This window comes from Xenopus laevis, chromosome 4S (genome assembly GCF_017654675.1).
Source record: "Xenopus laevis strain J_2021 chromosome 4S, Xenopus_laevis_v10.1, whole genome shotgun sequence".
NCBI classification, from domain to species: domain Eukaryota; kingdom Metazoa; phylum Chordata; class Amphibia; order Anura; family Pipidae; genus Xenopus; species Xenopus laevis.
The window spans coordinates 46,007,519-46,020,542 of NC_054378.1; positions in this window are offsets into that span (position 1 = coordinate 46,007,519).

Consider the following 13,024-nt stretch of genomic DNA (forward strand, 5'->3'; position numbering starts at 1 on the left):
ATCCAAAGATATTGGAATGCTCTGTAAACCAAGACAGACAGGAGAGCCAGGAGAGCAAAGTAACCACCATTTTTTTGTGTGCTATCAAAATGTGGATAAAAGCAACCTGTTCATTTTGGCAGAGCTAATAGCTGTGGTGGAAACTGTACTGTAGCTTTAGTATCACTACTACATATAAGGGTTTTGCAAATGATAGTAATCTTTTTTTTTTCATTTCACAACACAAAAACAGATTTTTCCCCCTTATTAGATTACAGGAAACCACAAGGTATGAGCTAACACAGCTGAGCACCCATTCTATGTTACAGATCTCAAGGGAGATAATGGATAAGAGAAATCTGAGGGACAAAGAGAGAAGAGCTGGAAAAGATGTGACCCTGAAGCATGGAAATGCATCTGAACAAGGCACTAGGCAGTCCCCTTTCGATGTGCCAGAGAAGGAATTAGGGCCTTGGGGTATTTTACTGAGTGAGCATTAACATTCAGCTTATACAGCTGCAAACTAAACTGGAAGCCTGTTGCTTGCAAGATGGGACAGCAGTATATATAGGAAATATACCTTCAACTACAAGATCCTCACACAACAGATTTCCCCGCAAGGTAGGCGCTAATCTGGAGAGCAATATTAAGACATGGTTACGGTGCAAATTGTGGCTTTATTTCAACACAACACACTGGGTACAATTAGCGTGCAGAGGGCTGTGCTGTGCGCTGACTTCGAATCTTCATCAACAAGAGCTAGTGAGTTAAAGAGCATGTTGAGGGAGAGAGGGCAGCTTTTCTGCGTCTCAAATGACAAGGAGCTCAGCACAGAGCCTTCCTCGGCTACAGAGATGTGACACAAGCCAAGCAGGCTACAGTATTTCCAGCTTGGAAGGAATAAGCATAAATGGTATTTCCCTACTGGTGGAATTGGCAAGAACTCAGAGGCACAAGGCCAATGGAAACCAAGGATTTAAGAACAATAAACCGAGAGCCACAAACCTAAGCAATGTCAGTCAGCCTCAGCCCCATATACCCACTTTATGTTTTAAGAAAACACAAACATAGATCTGACATCTGCATTAACAAAGTGTATCCCTGTTTCAGCTCTTTATCCAGAATGTGCCTTATTTTTCAATAACAATGTTATTTTTCCTACTGCACACCTGTAGTTCACCAGATGGTGGTGCGTTCTTCCGTTGACCCGGCCGGGTCCCCTAGCAACGTACACGTATAGAGACGTATCCGCACACACTCAAGTTAATGCAGTTGGGTAGTATCAAACATTCAACGTTTCGGGGGAGGAACACCCTCCCTTCATCAGGATACAATTCTTAGTGCAATAACCCATTTAAACCCAACTTCCCACACCTTCTTTTCCCATCATGCAACTTTCTCAGACATTTAACCCTTATGCGGAATACAAGAATACTTATTAATCCAATTCGAAAAACCAATTCAGAAAAACGGTTTACAAAATAGTCATCTTCAATATTAAAGTGTCCAAGTGCAGTCCATATTAAGAGAATAACTATTGTGTATAAATATTGTAAATAAAACTTTTTTACAAAGTCACATCCATTATTATAGTGTTATAAAAATCCATTGTATTATACAAATGTTTTGATACCTTACTGCCCTTGGGATTTCTAGTAACCCTTAATATTCTACGTTATCACTCGGCAGTTCTTATCTGTAAAAAATAGAAACACGTAAGAAGGTTAAAAAAAGTTATCTCTCATAAGAAACACGTATAACTAAAATTCCTTTGCGCCATCGTATGTCAACCTCTTTTTGGCCTGGTGGGAGAGAAACTGGGTTTTTGGCTGAATATACACAACATATACAGTACCTTTCTGGGTCCGATATATTAACGATATAGTGTTAATATGGACAGGCACTAACCGTGAATTTACGTCCTTCGTTAGTGCTCTTAACATCAATAACATTAATCTTAAGGTTACCTCTCAAATAGATAGTAACACTATCAACTTTTTGGACATTCGTATTTACCGTGATCCCAGTAATAACAACCTATCCACTACAGTATATCGGAAGGAAACAGCCACTAATAGTTTGTTGCATGTTCAGAGTCAACACCCCAGAAACACCATTTTGGGGATCCCGGTGGGTCAGTATCTACAAGTTAAACGATTATGCAGTACCACCGAGGAATTTAAAGTGGAAGCGAAAAAACTGTATGGGTCGGTTTAAAGAAAGAGGATACAGTCATTATTCCCTAAAAAAAAGCCTATAACAGAGCACTTGGAGTTGAAAGAAAGTCGCTCCTAGCCACTAAAAACAAATCTACCTGCCATTTCAACTCGAATGACAAGAGCATTAGGCTTATAGGAGACTTTAGCATGGAGCATAAAGAAATCACTGGGATACTGAATAAACACTGGCATTTCTTGCAACAGGATAGAGAGTTATCTAAGGTGTTGGGCAATAAACCCCTCATCACGTTTAGGCGCAGTAAAAATTAACGCGACCAACTTATACAAAGTCACTATGTCCAATCGAGTAAAGATATGTGGCTTACTTATAGACTGAAGGGTTGCTTCAAATGTGGGAATTGCATGGTGTGTCCATTTGTACTCAAAACTATCAATATTATGAAAAAGATAGACCACAAACATCATAATATTGAACATTTTATTAACTGCAAGACACAGGGCGTCATTTATATAATGCAATGTGGCTGTGGTCTGGAATATGTAGGAAAGACCATCAGGGAGTTCCGACGCAGAATAATGGAACATGTAGGTGATTAAACATAAAATGCAACACGACTGTAGCGAATCATATCAACATAATACATAATGGTAATACTGATATGATGCACTTTATAGGAATTGACAAAATTCATAACACTACTCGTGTTGGAGACCTGAATAGGAAACTCCTTCAAAGAGAGGCAGAATGGATTTATTCAATGAATACCAAGGCACCGCATGGGTTAAATGAGGGATTTACCTATGCTCCCTTTCTATGAATAGCACTGCTCCTCGAAATACATAAATACATAGTGTCAATATCTAAGATGTTACCTAATAGTAAAGGAAGTCCTGGCCAATCTTCATAATTGTATAGTTAAATGGTGTATTATTAACATTTTGAGACTATTTTGATTTTTTTCTCATTGACTTAATACTTTTAAATTGTACTGAATTTTGTTTTTCCTTTTTTTAAATATCATCCTTCAAATTTGGCACCAGCTCTCAGGACCTATACCCACCAGCATATTAAGTTAATTCGCTAACCTAATTTACATATAGACTAAGAGCAATGCCTCTCTGAACAAAAGTAAAGAAGTACTGGCAAAACGTATTGACGCATGCGCACAATGATTCTAGCGCGAGTGTGGGCATGACCTTTTTCTCTGAGCACCGGAACCACTTTTTGTTCATGCAGCGCACCGGAAGTGAGGCAACTGAGCAGCGCGGCCACGAAGGACGCCCAGGAGAGGCCATTTAAGGCCCTCCTGAACACACGAACAGCACCTATGCCCCTGAAGAAGCTGTGTTGACAGCGAAACGCGCAGGGCTGCATAGGTGGACGGTGGGAGATCTAGCTCCCATCCGCTTCCCCACGTAGACAGGTAGAATTTACTACAGGAGAGGGGGGCTGGTAATTTTGGGGGCTAATAACCTAATGGGAATTCTTTTAACTTCTGACTTTTCTGGCCCATATTAATATTTTAAGGACTATTTGGCAGTACACTGAACTTCAGGTCTGCCATATGACAATCCCCCATCCACCACCTATTTCTTTTCTTTTAAAGTGTTTAATTTAAGTCCATTGTCCTGCACTGCTGTTATTTGAGACCGGCAGTGAGTCTGTTGGTTTACAATGGTTTTTGGTGTGCTGTGTGGGCTTGGCCCAGTGTTTTTTTGTGTGATATTTATCTTAATCTTAAATTATTAAAGGTGAAGTTTTATGTGTAGTTTCTTGAAATTGAATATAATAGACCTCGCTGGTCAGCCCAAACTGGTTTGCAAGTGGCTAAGGGAAGGGGGTGGCAACACGCCGTATGGCTTTCCTTTAAAACCCCAAACCATTCACACTGTGTTTCTCTCTTCTGAAGTGTTTTTAACTGCCAAATCCAAAAGGCCTCCCATCTTAATAAAGACCTTTTATCTATCTCACCTTTCTGCCTGTGTATTACTTCAAATATCTGCCATCTGAGTTGTGAAATGTTGTGTTTTGCCTCAAAAAAATGTTTCACCAATAGGGTTTCCTTTTTAAATTTCTCTTATTCTTTCTCTTTTTTTTCTGACCTATAGTGACTCTTCCCTTTCTCTTCAAGTTTATAATTTCTTATTCTACTCTTGTGTTTGTTCATTTGAGTTTTGAACGCTCTGGAAGTCTGACCCACGTAACATAGGCCACACGGTACTTTAGTAAATACACAACCCCTTCCGTATCACATGTTGCAACTTGTTTTAATTTAATATCATGGCCCAGGGTTGGGTGTTGGCATGTTTCCCTCTTGATAACCCCATTGCAATGCCCGCACTGGAAACATGGATAAGTGCCTTTCCTATTGGATATAGGTTTCTTTACACTTTTTCTAAAATCAGTTCTGGTGATCCTATTTGCTATACTCTTTCCTTTTTTATAGCTAAACAGGGGTTTACTATCAAAAAGTTTACCAAAGGTTTTATCCTTTTGTAAGATTGGCCAATGTTGCAATATAGTTTTTCTAATAAAGGCAGAGTGTGGACCATAAGTAGTTACACAAACCGGATTTTGTTTTTTTATTAATTTCACAAATTTCCTCTTAGTTTCCAAAAGATCTTTCCTATGTATGCCCATGCCCTCATACTTTATAGCCTGTAGTTCTTTTTTTTCATAACCCCTCTCCTTGCATTGCTGTACCAGCCCTTCTGCTTGACTTCTATGTAATTCATTAGAGGAGGTGATTCTTCTGGCACGTACAAATTGTCTTTTAGGTAGCCCTTTAGTGACCCCTACTGGATGGAAACTATACTTACGTAGTAAATTATTTATCTGTTAATTTCTTATATAGGTCTGTGTAAACCTTCATTCTGAAAATGTCACCAGTACATCTAGATAATTGACTGTGAGGGGACCCTTTGTCATAGTAAATTTTATGGTGTCATGTATTCCATTTAGATAAATAAAAAATTCAGATAATGCCTCCTCACTGCCCGTCCATATCAAGAACATGTCGTCCACGTATCATTGCCATATGGCGATATGTTGCATGTATGTTTCAATATATGTGTGTTTTCAAATTGGTGCATGTACATATTGGCGTATGCGGGCGCAGTATTTGCCGCCATACTTGTTCCCTGTATCTGCAGGTAAAATTCCGAATCAAAACGAAAATAATTTAGTTTAAGAATGAGTTCCATGCATTCGCATAAAAAATTAACTTCATGCATGGGCAGTTTTTCTTTACAATTTTCTATCTATTGCCCAAAGTTCATAAAACATTGATTAATCCTCCAGGAAGGCCTATTGTCTCCAGTGTGGACTCATTGTTGCAACCCCTGCCAAAATATGTCGATACATATTTGCAGGAGATCCTGCCTAAATTAGATACTTGTCTCAAAGACACCACTCATTTTTTAAATTTTCTGAATGAGGTTAATATAGAGGCCCATGCACCCATTTTGTGTGCAATTGATCTGTAGGATCTGTTTACATCTATCAGACATGACGTAGGGAATGAGTGCTATAGAGGATATTTGTTGAAAGAAAAATAGGGTATGGTAGGGTAGGCAGAGTATGGCACACATAAGGAGCATAGTGCAGACAGAGTATGGCACACACAGGGAGCATAGGGCAGGCAGAATACAGCAGGAGACAGGGAAACTTATCAGGACCTGGTGCCTCTTCAGCAGTTTGAAGAAGTGTTAATAATGTGGGCAGTTTCAGTCTGGGATTTGGGTGTGAACAATAGAGGTGTCATAGGTGTGAATGTAGGGGGGACATGTGTGAACAATACAGGAGTTTACTGTCTGAAGCTGAGGTGTAAACAATGCAGGGACCAGTTAATTTCTTTAGTGATACCTTTTAAAGTTTACATGTGGTAATCAGACACAGCAGGCAGACTTTCATGTGGGGGACCACGCAAGGGGTGCAGCCCTCGGGCTGCCAGTTGTACAGCACTGTCTTAGGGTAATGGCACTCAGTACTACCAGGAGCTACAGGATATTGAGATAGGAATTGTCATAGTATAACATCAACATTGCCGTAAGTGAATCCTATTATTCACTACGATTCAATGTAATCATGGGATATTGCCTCCCTTTGCATTTTCCAGCGATTAAGCCAAATCTAATCAAGTAACAGGGTTTTACGTGCAGCGATCCTAATATTATAATATGGTTATAATATAGTTAATTTAATAATATAGTTAATTTGTTGTCCGCGGTAGCGTAGATTTAACCACAGACATCAAACCTTACCGTGTGCCATTACCCTTATATGCTTTAATAGATTTTGTGTATTTCTGCGTAAAGTGATCCGTTTTTTATGAACAAAGTTAAAAATGTCATGGTTACACTCCAGTTATACAATGTATAACAACACCTTCATACAGACAAGTAAATTCCCTGAAGTAGGGAAAAGGTTTTGTCACGGACACTTTTATTATCACACAAGTCAATTTGATAGAATAAATTAAGTTTATGGCACACGGTTATGATTTAGAAAAATGTTGAGGGCCACACAATGTTCAGTTAAATAATGGATGTTATAATATTACACAATAGATTATCCATTTTATTCAAAACCCTGGGTCACTAGGGTGATCACAAATATACAAAAAACAAATAAATTGAGGGAATTAAATTAAATACAATTTTATTAAATATCAACTTAACATTGAAATAACATCGAAAAATGTCCTGCTGCTATCAACACTCCATAATCAACATTACTTAAAACTGTCCATTTAAAAATGATTTGAATGAAAGCCAAAAGCATATATCCAGGATGGCTATGAAACTATTCTTCAATAAAAGTTGATATAGTGTCCATTTATTTAGATGGTAATTTCCACTCCAAGAAAAATTTTATTTTCATGAATATATATATATTCCGTTTCTCTGCACTTCGAGAGAGCTTTCGCACCCTTAAATGAACATGTTCCGTTCAGTGTAAAAATAGAAACTGGGTAAATAGATAGGCTGTGCAAAATAATATTTTTCTAATATAATTAGTGACTTTGATGCATGTTGCTGATTCTGTTTAACTGAATCATTAACTGAGGCTTATTCAAAATAATAATAGTATTATGTCTACTTTTGATAGCCATTCTTTGACTGTGCGTGTTTGTGAAGATTTCCAGAATCTGAGCATTAATAATTTTGTTGTGTTGAGCAGGTGTGATAGGGCAGAGTTGTTTAAGTTAATTCTATCCTCAGGGGACACGTGGAACAACAATGTCAACAACGGGTCTCCCTCTGGCCATATGTGAGCATATTTGAAGTACTGAGCCTCAGTAGTGTGAGATGAGGGGGCAGTTTAAAAAAAAAATGTAATAAGGTTCCTATGTCACTTTTACATCTCCAGCAAAAGCAGGAGAAGTTTGGGAACAGTCCATGTAGTCTAGAATGTGTAAAGTACCAAAATGTTATAGTTTAGTTCATAAATTCTATTACATCTGGGGCTTTTTGTCAAAGTCTGGATTATAACAATAGCTTCTTCTTCTGAGACGGATAGATTTAAGTCTCTAGTCCAGTATTTAATGTAGGGAAGCTCCAAGGTGACTTGGGAACCTAAGAGAGACAAATACATTGTTGATAAGGTGTGTTTTGGTGAAATTGTACTAGAGCATAGTTTTTCAAAGTCTGTAAGTTTTTTTTACAAATGCACAGCCTTCCCTCATGCTGTTATAAAAGTGATTGAGTTAAGCATTTGGGGGGGGGGGGGTAAACTCGCACTATTGGTCGAGTTTATCTTTAGGTACCATGCTTCCTCTATCTAGCAAATGAGAAATTTGTAGTTGGTCATCGATAAGCCAAGGTTTAAAGTTCAGGGCTGGGGGAAAGCTGGATTATTTGTTATTGGCATGAGTGGTGATGGGGAGGTTGTTATTGTAGATGCATGTCTCAGGTTATCCCATATTTCCAGTGTATTTATTAATAGAAGAGGTTGTTTACAGATACTTTGGTGGACCAAACAGAACCAGTCTTAATTTATTGAGCAGAGCTTTGTTTGGCAAACTAAAGGATCTGTGTGCCTGCCTCCTTTTTACTATCCTGTCACTATCACCCCACCCACCTGTGTCTCAAATTATGAGCATTTTTTAGAAAATCAAAAAATCCCACCCCTTCTTTATTATATCTCTCAACATCAGCATATGACTTTGTGTACAGGCCCGTGTGGGCAACATACTGCTTTTTGATTGCACTCACTACGGTAATTGAGAAATTGCCTGCTTTGCAATCACTGATCTGATCCCACGTCATGTTTTTCCAACAGGTGTAAAAAAAGGCAAAGAACATTCTTATTCTGCCCCCTTCTGCTGCATATGTATGTTCACTGATAGGATCATAATCCATCTTTCAGTGCACACATAGATCGGGTTTTGGTACTTTCTGAGCAAAATCTGCTCCATGTGCCCACTTGACAGGCAGGTGACAGTCAGTGCACATACATAAGGGCAATGGCACACCAGTAGTTTAATCACTTCTGCTTCTGTGGGCAACTAATCTCCTGTAAAAGCTTCCCCACTGGCAATAATATGAAGCACTGGTGGTAAAACCCATCTGTTGCTTCAGTCTCCCAAAATCACTTTAAATTGCCTCAAGAGGAAATTTCAAGTGATTTTGGAAGACTGAAGCCACAAATGGACCTCGTATGGACTCTGCCAATATCAGGTATTTAAAAATAACCTTTCTTTAATGGAATATTTATATATGATCATTATCATTTATTTATATAGCGCCAAGATACGCAGTGCTTTATATATGTGAAATATGTTGCACAACTTTAACCTATGTTTCTAAATTAGACCCTGTGTTTTTATCTACTTAATAGTATAGAGTGACTTGATTATATCAGGAATGGTACGAAACATCTATCTCCTTATTCCCAGATAAAGTCATGTTTATGGTTTCAGGATAGTTCCCTTTTATGCAAATCAGGAAGAGCTGTTTTATTTCAAACTAAAAATACCAGCAGATGGCAGTAGAGTTCTTCAGAGTCTGTGCAGTCTTGTTAAAAGCTGTGCAGTGCTAGTTTTACTTTTAGCTTTAATAACTTTTTTGTTTTCAACCAGATCACAATTCTCTCTGTGTACAGAATCACTGAGTGTTCAACCTGAGCAGTCAACAGCTATTCCAGCTGAATCAAGAGTGTGTTTATTACAGCTAAAATGTATAATGTTCATTTATCTCTAGACAAGTGGAAAGCTATCAGCCAATATTAACCTCCCTTATGCCACATGCTCAATCAGATCAGTGCAATCCACCATCCTTGTGTTTGGCCATTTGCTCTAATCTGGTTGTACTTTTATATACATAAGAACGATGCCCACAGAGAAAAACTGGCACTAAAACATACATTTTATTAATTCAGTCAAAGTCATAGTGATTAAAACCAGTTAAAAATGTGATTAATTTGATTCACCCCACTTTATAGATATAGTAATGGCCATAGTACTGACCATTGTACAGACGAAAGATCTGATGTTGCCATTGTGCTGCCAGTTTTTAGTCAACAATACTGATTATTTTCCTATATATAGTTTGCCACTGGTTTAAGGTTCTATGGGCAATGCACTATACCTACTGGCTGCCACATAAAAGGCCTGCACACACACCCCCAGGCCCCCTGCCAACCCCCTCCTCCACTTCAACAGGCCCTTCCACCCCATCCGCAACCCCCCTTTTCTCCCTTATCCACCCCCTACAGTGCGTCTGGGCTGGCAGAGCCAAAAGATTCCCCGCCCCCCGGTGTCCTGCAGGCCCAGTCCTACCCTGCACACGACCTAAACACAACTGATAACTGCCATCTTCTAGGCAAATATTATTCAAGTCAAAACAAAATCTAATTTAATAAAATCTGGAATTTTTAGTGTGTGCCCTTGGCTAAAGCTGCAGTTTAATATGACTGATCTTACTGATACAGTTATCTTGTGGTCCACCCTTTATCACACACATTTTTTCTTTAAGAGTTAGTGTGAGGTCAAACTAAAGTTGAAATATAAAATAATATAATATAAAAGGTTTAGCCATTGCATACATGTATGTATTTTCTATTATCCCCTGGATGCAATCTAACATTTGAGGGGTCTTTTACAGCCATCAAGTTCAGTATACAATTTTGGATGCAATAACCATGTTTTTTTTATCCATAATGCAGTGTTTTCTGATATAATTCCAGCATAAATGCAGTCACCAAGATGCTATTACAGCCAATACATCAACATTTACATAGCTGCACAAATTGGATGCAATTGCTCTTCTAAATGACATCTCTTCCACTGCTTACCACCAAAATGACATCTGTCCATGATTCTTAAGAAGTCAATTGACACAGGTTGTTTGTTGTGAGAACCCTACCTCCATTTTTTTGCTGGCGGTAACTCCAGGGTTCACCTGCTGGTTCAAAAGGCAATTTACGCACAATCTGGAACAGAAGGCAAGACGGGCCAACAGTCAAGTGCAATGCAAAGATATTTGTAAAATTAAACCCTTATGGTCTTTTCAAAGTTGACGAGATAATTTCTTCCTTTCTTTTTCCTTCCTCCTCTGCTGAATATGTTATTGCTATATGAAAAAGGGATAGTAATAATACAAGTGTGCAAGGAATTATCTGCACATTATAAAATTTCTTATGCTTGAAAACAAAAAGTAATATTGTGCACATAAGTGTATTTTTTTTTTTTGAAGGGGTTGGGGATGCTGTGTGTGAATTTCCTGGTGTTGCTTTTTAGCAAAGATTCTTGAAACATAGAAAGCTATGGTAAAGATAAAGAAACCAAGATAAAGTGCAATGCAGTGCAATCCTCTGAACTTTTAAAATATACAAATATGGGAAACCTGTACCTCAGGACAAAATTAGCAGCACTACTAACACTTTCTGATTAATTAGAAAGTCGATAATTATGTGATTATAGTAACCCTTAATTAAACTGTAGATCTCGGCCTTGAATATACAGACGTATAAAGTTCTGCTGTTGATGTCTCGATAAAGGAAGTTGCCTTAATTTCCATACAGCTTTATGGGGTAAATGTGATAAGTGGTGTTATCGATGAAGTGACAAGAAAACTTTTGTAAATGGTTTTGTGTTTGTGTCTGCGCTTGTATGTGACTGCGCCACAAATAAAAAAATAAAAAATGTGCGTTCAGGTCCAAACGTAAAGTCGAAATAGTCGCTGCCATTCTAAGTAAACAGAGGCACAAACGGGATAAATAAAAAGTGTCTCTCTATGGTGTCTTACAGCAGACCCTCTGACATCTGCCAGAATCTATTGCCAGTTTGTTGCTGCATACGGTGATTATAAAACTGGAGCCAGGAGTGCCCATACTTTACTAATGAGGGGTCTACATTTAGTTTAGATACCATTATTATTATCTACATCCATAATAGCATTGTTAGTATTCTGTTTCATTACTTCAATATTATATTGATTTTTAAGAAACTGTATATTTAACAAACAACTATTTCTTATGTAACCTTAAAATAAATATCTGATAAAAAGCATGAAACTTAAGGGGTGATTTAGACAAGCTTTTTGTTGACAGTGTCTTAAATCTACTGATCACCACCTAAAGGTCTACTGGTAGGTCCAGGTCTACTTTATGGGCAACCATGTACTAAGTGATATTTGGAACTGGGCATGAAAAATGAATGGCAACTTCAATGAGGGGTAATTGTACATGGGGAGATGTCATCCATGGTTAATTCTTCTCTGCTGCAGGTGAAGAATATTTGGCACCTTCGAAAAACAAAGTGATGTATGTTTTCCCACCAGCGATTGACATTATTTCCATTTGGATTGGATTTGTTGCCCACGGCAGCCCATTTTTACCTTTTCATGAAAACTATACTTTTCTAATATAATGTGCAATTGGATCAAACTGCGTAGAAGAACTGTCAGTCCCCCTATCCAACCCCGCTTATATTTATATGAAGAAGAAATTGCCGCCCCACCACACTTTGCTGTGTGGCTTTAGGAAATGATGCAGCCAAGATAGTGGCCTCATTGAAGGCTGTCAATCTCTGGTTTCTCTGGCTGGGATTAATGGATATTATGAGTGATAACCACTTGTTTTGGGAGGAAATATACTGGAGTTTGGGTTTCCTTGTCCTTTAAAAGAGTTCTTTGGACAATAAAACGTACTCCGATGTAACAAAAACAACAAATATCTTTATTCCACCATCTCACTGTGAGCCGACATCCCCATACTGTTAACTTTATCAAAAGATAACTACATAATTGTATCGCAGTGTCTTCAAAATCAGCCAGTCCCATGTCAAGACTCCGCAATGGCGGAAAATGAAAAAAGGCTAAATGGCACAGGATAATTAGTGGTTAACAGATAACATTATGTTCTTCAGAACTTATCTGCAATGTAATTTGAGCCTTTTTTCCTTTGAATGGCTGCCCCATGGCTACACAGCAACTTATTATTTAGTAAAAAAAACTGCCAGTAAATAATTGTACATGTTTAAAAAAATTAAATAAAAATATTTTTTAAATTTGGGGTGGATAAGTATCCCTTTAACTGAGTGCAAAAGCCTTCCATGGCCTTGTATTAGTCAGCATCATTTAGTTCTAGTAGGCCCTTTCAAGCACACAATTATTGGTCTTCCCTGGACATTTGACAGCTACAGAGAATATCTGTCTACTGGACAATAGCTAAGATGAGTGTGATGGGAAAGGGTGTGGATTAAATAAAAAAGTTGACAGGGAGCTTGTCCTACAAAGGAGCCCCAGACTTCCTCATGGGTCTATATATAAAACCTCTATATCTACAGCAGAGCAATCTCTTGGGTTTCCTGTACAACCAGGATAAATGCTCAGCTTCCAGCCCCCATAGCTTTCTTATCTCG